Here is a 10,342-nt window from a genome sequence, read left to right as displayed (position 1 = left end):
TAGTACTTGATAACTAGTATTTGATACCTCCACCCATCTCCCCCTCTATTTCTTCACAGAAAGCACCTTCCACTCCTCCAGGTAATAGTGGTTTCCTGAGGGTTCCTGAAGCCACACCTGCCTTCAGGTACTATCTTGAACCCACTCCTGGTTAAAGCTCTTTCCCAACAGCATGAATAGCATGAACAGTACTGGACACATCACCATTCAGACAGGTTTACAGAACAAAACTTTTTGTGTTTTCAGTCAGCCAAAATTCTAACACCATCAAGCAACTAGTCTTTGAGTAATTAGATCTTCCACCAGTACACCATATAGCTTTGTGCGGCAGAGCACTAGAAATTACGTTGGGCTCTCTGAATTAACAATGAACAGTTGTCCAGTACATTCATCTGGAAGTATTAAGATCCCCCCTTGTCCCTCAGATACATGAGTCTCAGAGATATTAGATGTCCTATCATTGCATCCCTACCAATGTTCATTCATTCTTTTCTGTGGCTGATGAAGAGGTATAAAATGAAAGAATAACCATTCTTTCTTTTTAAATTATTTATATATATTTACCAAGTAGAGCTAGGAAGAGGAACAAAGAGCACACCACATACGTATTTTTGATTGTTCTAGCTGCTCCCTTGTCCCAGTCAAGTGCTTGTTCATCAGCAGTCCCCATGCAGGTTGGATAAATCACAATTGCCTCACAAATGCCCACCAACCAGAATATCTCCAGGTAGTGCTTCACACCCTGTTCTGCATGACAGAACTGACAGCTGCCTGCATGCAGTCTGACAACTTGCTATCAGCAAACCTGCTTCCAATTACTGTAGCTATTAAAATCAGCACCTGGTGTCAATATAATGGCAAGTTCATACACAATCTGTATGTTCTCCCATCAGCCACTCACTGCATCCTCCAGAGAGGAAGCCAAAGCTCTTGCCATCGTTTCTGGCTCTTCTGCCTCCTGCTGAAAGACACTGCAAGAAAGTGTTGCTCTTTCGGTTACAGCACTGGCTGTAACTCAGGTCATGCAGTGAAGTAAGACTGGGCAAAGTCTTACATGCTTTATTTAACTTATGATGGTGGGATGTTGCAAACACTTTCCAACATATGAAAGGAAAGGTCAAACAGGTTCTTCCATAAGACTCTGAAGAAATTTGAATAGCGGCACAAATTTGTTTGGCACTTCAGACCAAAAGATACTGCTGTAGGAAGCCTAGAGCCTAATCGGGGTTGCAGAAGTGAGTGTAGCTGCAGTTTACCGGAACTTGAGTACGGCGTAGCTGTGCGGAGCAGGTACTTACAGCTGATTTGTCTGGTTTAGTCTTCCTTATCTGAATAAACACTATATTGAGGATAGGCATATAGAAGCTGATAAAATAACAGGCTTTCTTCACTTTAAGTAAATAAATATGGCAAAGATCAGCAGGAAATAAGAGCACATCATTCTCAGAGATCCCTTCATACACATTTTTCCTGTAGCAGTGATGAGTGATACTTTTTGAATCTTTCAGTGATATCAGTACCAAATATGTACCATGAAGTCATAAGTGCTTCAGTCTTGATAAACCTTTTGCTGAAATGGTCAGTGCCATTCCAGAGCAGTCGCTTTGGTCTCATGGAGGAACGACAACCTCTTCTTCAAAATAACTTCTGACAGTGGGTGCTGCAAAGCAGGCTGGTTCTCAGACCACTGAGGTCTCCTCTACATTCACCTCTTTTGGCTTTCGTGTCCCACAGAACCTCGTGTCATTGAACACAAACTTTCGTGTCATCCTCTCCACTTCTAGGACACACAGATTCCCTACTGGATACTCCAGTCTGCTCTGAGCAGCAGGTGTTTCAAGGACAAAGAAAAGGATGTGAGAACACAGACAGCTTCCAGCCACTGATCCTTCTTCTGCTGGAGAAGGGAGGCTGTGCAAATAATATCTGTTCTAGGTTGCAGGGAAAGGCAGGGGCAGTGTAGGGCCAGATGCTGCAGGGTCAGGGGGAGCTGAACAGAAGATCTGTACTGTGATTGCTGCAAACTGTTACACTGTCCTAGCAGTGGCACCTAAAATTTCTGAACACACTCGCTACTGAAATATTATGGTGATCTCCGTGTATAACCCATCAGTACCCTATATATCCATTCCCATTCTGCAGCCTCTACAGAAAGACTGCATCTCCACACAGTTCCTGCTTAAAAAAATCTCCAGCCCTCCAAATAACTGATTTTCCCTTTGCAGCAGGCTGCTATCTTTGACCTACTGACACTTCCCACGCAGCATTCTGATCCCTCTAAATCTGATCCCTCTGATACCTCCTTTTTCTACACCTACCTATGTCTGTTGTGTCCAGATGATTTTCTGTCAGGTCAACATTGCTGCATGAACATGCAATTGGGCAGGAGTCCAATGGGGCATAAGGCTCAGTCCAGGCATTTGTGACCTTGTGGAACATACCAGGCATCCACTGTCTCATAGATCATGGAGCCCTTCAACTGCCAGGTATTACTACTAAGTGCCAAAATGAGACAGTAGTTTCATAACAGTATTTTCTAGGGTGCAAAACCAAAGATTATTGAAAACTTAAAATAAAATCCCAAATGTTGGTATGGAGCAAATAATCCCTGTTTATTTTATTACAAGAACTTCTGGGTATCAAATGAAACAAGTCACTAGGTCCAGAATAAACAAAAGGAGGAATTGCTTCATACAGCATGATGTTAAGTTACAAAACAATAGGGGCATTATTAGGTTTCTTATGGTTTTGGCCATTCTATACAGTTCAGTTCCTTGATAAAAGGATGTGTTTAACACCAAAGCACATAGAACAGGCCAGAAGCTGGAATATATCATATAAATAGTGGAGCCACATTTCTATAGCTTAATATTTTGAGAGAGAGCAAGCACACACACAAAAATAAATCAAGAAATAAAACACTTTGCCATGCAAGGTCATGTTCCACAGAATAAACAGGCTTCTAAGAAGTAATTTTTCTGTGGAATTTCAGTAAGGAATTAGTATCATTATGTGAGAGTCACCAGTCTTGACTATGATTTTTTTGTTACCTTTCCTAAGATAAATGGCTGTCACAGGATTTTCCTGATTTAAAAAAATCTGTTATACCTTCATAACCCTTTCTAACCAAATCTTAAAGCTGTCCTCTCATCACTTATAATATTACTTTGAAGATATTATTAGAACCCATGGTTGCTTTTCCTGAGTCATCTTCACTTAAGTCTTCATAGTCTCTTGGTTTTAGGCAGTTTGAAACTATTTTTTCACAGCTTTTTGTTTTTTTAGAAGAGCATACAGAGTTTTAAGGTGAGGAAAAGTGCAACAATGTATCTAGAGAAAATATATGAAAGCTTTACAAATCATGAGCTAGGAAATGTGTGTCAAACTAGATACAGAACTGCGGACTAAACGCAGATGAATGTCAGAAGAAGAACATCTGCTTTAAAAAAGCTGGCAGCAAGTATCAGCTGAGCCTGATCCTTTTTATAACTTACACTCTTTTGTTTATCTTCTTCCTTATTCTTTTGGCATTTTTATGGCTGTAGCTAACATGGAAGATTTCTTATAGACAGTAGGATGCAGCTGCTATCACATCATACAGGGAAAGTATAGTTTATCATCTATAACCGGGGGAAAAAAAAATTAAATCTGTCAACTCTTTCAAAGTAGAATATGTGAAAAAATTACATATTGCAACTGGGGCTGCAGACAGTTGCTATGGGATTAGATTTAGTTGCTATTTCTTCTGAGACATTGATTCTGTTCAGATGTCTTCTCAATGATAGCACTGTTTATCAAAGCTGCCTATTTAAGAGTGGTGACAATCTGTACATCTTCTTGTCTTTAATTTCTTCAAACAAATCTACTTTTCTCTAGGAGGCGAAACTCATCCAAAAAATTACACTAATGCTGCTTCACAGGTCAGATACTATATCATTGTCTGCAAAAAGGCACTTTATGCCTGAATCTCCAAAAATAACAGGCAGGCTAGGCCCCAGTTCAGAAATATGCATATATTTAAGTCCTATTGACTGTCTCCTGCTTAAAGATATGGGCATACAAGTGCTTTGGGATGGAATTAAAGAATTAAAGAAACCTCAACTCTCTACCCCTTTTTCACTTTTCAAGATGATTGTCAGCTTTTGAGTGACTAAGTTCACGCTCTTACAATCTTAACTGCAGAGGGAATATGTATCCACAGCTTGCAGTTACTCCATAAGGAACTGAAATTGCTCGGCACAGAGACTTGGACTTGCGTTTGCAATATGTGTACTTTGGAGTCTAGGATTTGATTTAGGCAGTATGTGATTTTACATTTGAACTGTTGAAGTGAGTTCCCACATGCCAAAGTAATGACAAATCAGGGTAAGAAGAATCGTGTTGTTAGCAGGCCTGTACTGATATAACTCACAGGAAACTACACGTATTAGCTGAGGATCTTGGCTACTACATTTCTACAAGTTTATACCTTAAGTAACTAGGACCTGAATCAAAGCTCTAGCATAAAATAGTATTTTAGAAAACAATTTAAAATGAAGTACTGATAAAATAGTAAGTAACCTTGTTCTTAGTTTGTTCTTGGTTACAAGCGGGGAAAAAAAAAGATTCGGAAAGAGGGCCAATTCTGATTAAGATTGACAGAAAAAAGGGAAGAGGAAGGGAGAATTGGTATAAAGATCTATGAGATAGACTGAGGATGTTTTATTTAAATAGGGAAAATTCTGAACTACAAAGTGAAAATAAAGGGCAAAACTGAGCAAATTTTGAAGATAGAAGTGTGGTCATGTGATTACAGTATCTCTGTGATCGGACCTAAGTATTTACAAACATAATTTTGTAAAAAAAACATTCTTTTTAGTTGAAACTAACTTCATGATCTTTTAGAATTGTTTTGCTGAAGCTGCCTTAAGGTAATACTTCTAAACATGTGTTTTGATAACAACTAGGCAGGTGGCCAGCTATGATCTCTCCTCCTGATCAGTTAATTGCACATAGATTTGTTTCTCCATTCCTTTTCTTCCCACTTCATCTGCTTTCTTTGCCTTGTCTATAGAACAGTTAGATTTGGATTTGGAGTGTTGGGGGTTTTTATACTGGTTTTTTTTTCAACATCTGGCAAAACACAGCGTAACCTGATTGAGACCTTAGCAAGCTTTAAGAGTAAAGGCTGGATAATAAATTGTTCCAAAGAGAAGGCCATGCTACTATGTACATAATTTTTTTAACAGTAGGCTGAAAATATAGTGCCTCAAAAACATCCATTGGCTTCCGAAATACAAATTACAAAATCATGAGTCTATCGAATCTTCTGTTCTAGCTACGTGAACAATATCACTGATCAAGCTCCAACAACCTTGGGGGAAGTCAGTTCATTGACACAACTCCACCAGCACCTCTGGAAAGAATGCTACGTTATTAAAGTTTGCATGCTGGTGCAGAGCTTCAGCCACCCTAAGAGGTAGAAAATCACAGTGGACCATTTCAGTACGAGTGGAAAACTTGGTGTAAAAGAGGGAAGTAACTTTGTATTTCCATTTAATGAAACAATAAGGAACAATTACAAAGACACAACTCTTATGCTTTTGATTCACTTCTCTGATGTGTGTGAGGACAGCTAAGGGCTGTGAAACTTCAGTGCAGAGTAAAGTGAGAAGCACACTAGTGCCTGAGGGATGCGTATTATTCTTTTTAGTCTTCAAAAACAGTTTAAATACAGAAACTTTTGAAGTTTCAGAACCAGGTTATTTTGGTTTGGAATTCATACAGAATTGTTTTGTGTTATCTCAAGTACAGTATTACAAATAATTATCTTTACATTATTTTTAAAGAGATATGAAAACATACTGGGGGGACTGGATGGCCATATGGCATAAACTGCCATTGTTCCTTTGATTTAATATTCGCTATAACTTATGGAACTGAGGATGTAACCCAGTGAGAAAAAGTAACTTGCCTCCAGTCATACCCATGTGATAGAACCAGGAATAAAACCGCAACTTCTGACTCCCAATCACAGGTGAATTAACTAATACTTCCTATAGGGTACATCTACATTACCCTTGAGGACAACCTCAAAGCCAATTCTCAACCTTCTGCATTATCTAGATGCGGGAATGCCCTTGAGGCTTCCCATAGAGTGATTCACCTGGTGAGCCAAGAACCAAAAATCTCCATTTCGCTTAGATCTTAGGGTACCTATTAGGGAACCAATCAAAGCTCGGTCCTATGAAGAGCCATGGGGCAAAAAGCACAGAGAAGCAGCAATAAAAATTCAGGAGCAAAGAGAGGCAAACCAAAGCTGTTTTCTCCTCATAAGTCATGAGGTCAAAGACCTGCTATTGCAGCACATACCAATGGCAGACAGGGCTTTTCCACTGAAAGTAAAAAACAGCTGGGGCTACATTCAATACTAGAGTTAACTAGGACAAGTTGCTCTGCAGTGACTGTCCAGAGTGTTACAGATTATGGTAGGTCTCATCAGACATACTCTGGTATAAAAGTGAGCCAGTCTTTCAGGAAATGCCAAAAGGTCTTGATTTTTTGCCTAAAGGTGTTGTAGTTGAAGATCTTATGAACCTTATGACTATCAGGGAGATTGTAAGCACAGAGAGTGGGAGTAGGTATCAACAATACCTGGACTAACAACACCCATGTGATAAGGCAGAAACAGCATGCTTCTGTGGGAAGGCAATGCAGATCATGCAGGAGGATGGATTTGGGTATTCTAAAGCATCTTGCCAGACCACAGAATTGATCAGTCTCATGGAACGATATCCCCCCTAATGCTTTAGAAGGGTGATGTTCAGCACTTCTGACTACAGTTGGTGCCTAGACGGACAACTACTGCTTCAGAGCCAGTGCTGACCTGCCACAAAAGGCTCTGAAAATTGTCTTTCACCTCTATAAATCAGCAGCCCATTGCGGATCACAGGGACACAGCTGACCCAGTAGATGTGCATGATGAAAGTTTGCAACTGCACTGATGTTGCTGGTGTGACATTTTTAATAGGATATCTGGTATCTATGCCACACTTAGAAAGGCTGTGGCGAACACAAACAATGGGTGCATGGCCAGTGAGTGGGCTATAATTAATGATGGCATCGCATTTCTTATGATGATTCTTGACTTCTTTTCTGAACCTCTGTTTGAGCTCCTATGGACTGAAGTAGATGGAAGAGAGACAGAAGAGGTACGGTGAAGTGGTGCAGACAATACGGTAAATTGTTTGATGTGTATGATACAAGTATGTTAGGCATAGCAGGAATACAAGATCTTTGTTAAGCATGGGTCAGGGGGTTTGTATAACCACTGACAGCTGTCTGATAGGTTTGATTGTTTCTTCTAAGAAACATCTCCAGAAAGTTCCAATTTCCATCACCTGACTATCTTTATGGCTTTGACCCAATGAAGCACTTTGGGCGTGATTAGCAGCCCTGGGCTTTGTTCTGTTTCCCTAAAAATTCCTAAAATGGCATCTAACCTGCCTAATTTAAAACCCTTCTCCAATTCTTGCCTAACCTTTAGGAGGAAAATGAAGCAACCTCCTTACGAACTTGTCCTCACGTAGTAAAAAGAGAATGGTAAACCCACCAAATATTTCTTAAGGAAGATTCTTGCTAAGTTCAGAAAAGTTTAAGCAACGAATTAGGGAGGCAGCATCTCCCTCTGCAGGACTTCAGAGACACCTCTCTCTCTGGTTTCACACAGGAAACACAAGCACTTCTAGAAAAGCTTTTTAGATACCTCAACAGTGAATAGAGACTGGATGCCCAACTCCAGAAATTTCCGATCAGATCCTACCCAGTAATTTCAGTGATTAGAATCAAACAACTAGTGAGTAGTCTGATGTATTTTAATCAAAACACTTGTGGTTGAATGCTTTGCTGGATTAGTGACTACAAGAGGAAGCATGAGCTGATGATCAGAAGGTGTAAGTGTCACGTTACACAGGTTCTATTTCTGGCTCTGGTACTAGTCTGTTCTGTGCCTTATACAAATCACAATATATATACTTATTATCCTCATTTGATATACAGAGAAAAGATTATTATCAACCTTTGGAAAAATACTGATTTATATAGACAACTGTGGTTATTATTACACACTTCTGATCAAAATTTGAGGAAGCTGTAGAATAGGAAAGAGCAGATTGTTCAGGCTTCCAGCCTCCACAGTGAAAAATAGTGTCATAAATGCAAAATGCAATGCTTAAGCTTTAGAAGGTTAAATTGGTAATAATTAACCTTACTTCTCTTTTTCATATGTACAAAAGAAAGATCAAAGACCTCTAATAGACCTTCAGGACTTGCTTTTGCTTAAAATCCAGAGATATGAGAGGTGCTTTCTGTGAACAGTATTGTTCTTACAGAAAATGAACAGAATGAACTGACAGAAAAGGGTTATTTCAGTTCTGTACAGCTCACCCGTAAATTTTATTTCAGCATAAGCATTCCTAGTCTTACCATGAAAGCAACAAATGGACTGTTATCAAAAAATCTTCCAGTATGTAGGGGGAAGGTGTATGTCAGAAGAGTGCAAATTAACGTTAAAACAGAAGTAAGCAGTCTGGATATTTTTATTTATAATAGATGGAAGGGGAAATGAGAGAAAGAGAGAAATTTATGGTTTGTTTATCCAGCCGTGTATTCCTGAAAGTCAGATTCATTACCTGCATGATACTCCTTTGTACCTGCAACACTTCTCCATCTCAATTACCAGAACATCCCCACAGGCCTACCTGGATAGATGATCCAAAACAACATTTAAACTATGTCCAAATAGCAACAAAACTACATTATACGGCACCCCTTATAAGGATCTCAAAGCTTTCTGGAAATGTTAATTACCGTCGCTGTGCAGCACCGTGCTCATCACAGGCCTGGTGGTGCCCCACAGTACACCATCCCACCAGCAGAAGGCTCCCTCATCTACCGAGCGCAGCAGGAGCTCCCCAGGGGCAGCCTGGCACCCAGGGGCCCAGGCGGAGGGAGGGCTGCGGGCAGTGGGCAGCAGGGGCTCTGCAGGGGGCCAGGCAGCTCCCAGGCTGCAAAAGGCAAGAGTCGGACAAGCGCGCCCTGTCCCTGGCAGGGGGCCAGCGGCGGGAGGGAGGAGGCTGCAGCCTGCAAACGGGGCATAGCGTGAGGAATCTCAACAAGACACTTAATCGCTCTTGCACTCGACTATCCAGTACCCATTATCTGCTGATTGTTTACTGTTGTTTTTAATGCTCAAGGCAACCATGACTAGCATATTTCCTCTTTTTACTTTTGCCTTTTGAATGAATTCTCGGTTACTCAGTGTGCAAATATTTGCAGGAGTCTACCAATGGCTACCAGTTGACATGCTTGTATCACTTTCATCTGCACATGTGGTATACCCAAAATATGGGGTGTATGTTTATGAGAACTTCAGTGATATCTTCAATATGGCTGATTAGCCCAAACGCCATCCTGCTTGATATTTGTATCTTTTATTAACAGCTGAAGTGCAGAGGGCTGAATTAATCTCTTTGCCAAAAGCTAACCTTGCCTCAAATCAGAGAAAATGAAATTCAGTTGTACATTTCTTCTGCACTTCCTTTGTACCGAAGCAGTGCAAGTCACAGCAGCCTTGAGAATTCCCCTGCTCGCCAGCGCTGCACAGGACCCTCCAACAATTCTCAGGTCTATGAACAGCAGCAGCACAGAGAATGTCTGTCAATACACTTCTGCTCCCCCAAAAGCCTCCCTCTGCTGACAGCGCAATGGCGACCACTGAATCTACCCCAGCTTTACAAAATGCCTTTACACTAAAAAGCTTCTGAGAGTTCCTTATGGCAGCTTTACAGCTCATTTACGTAAAGGAATCATGAGCCACAGATGAATCAGGCTCAAATAAAATGATTTGCAAAAGGCCACACAGTAAGCAGCAGGAGGACATGAATCGGGGACGAAGAGTATGCTCTATTGTGCTTGATTTTGCCAGTGCAAAAAACCAATTCCAGTGCACGAAATACATCATTTCCTCCTCTCCAAACCTCAGTGAAGAGGCAAACAAAAGTAGTTTTCTGTCATGTATTACAGCTGCTTAGCAAACTGACCTGCATGTCTGATGTCCAGAATTTTATGGAAAATGTTAACTTCCTGCTGCAGACAAAATTATAAAGCATCTTTTTAAGAAAACCTTATAACCACACTTCTCCCTTCTTGGGAGGGAACTTTAATGTAACGAAAACTTTGAAGCAAGCCTTGGGTTTGTTACAATGGACTAACCTGATTAGAAATCATGCAAACTCTTGTTGCTCTTTAGCTGTATTCCCCCACAGGCTGTATTATAGCTCTCTAACCAGTCCCACAGCACTGA

This window comes from Phalacrocorax carbo, chromosome 1 (assembly GCF_963921805.1).
Source record: "Phalacrocorax carbo chromosome 1, bPhaCar2.1, whole genome shotgun sequence".
NCBI lineage: Eukaryota > Metazoa > Chordata > Aves > Suliformes > Phalacrocoracidae > Phalacrocorax > Phalacrocorax carbo.
Note: the sequence above shows the minus strand (reverse complement) of the source record.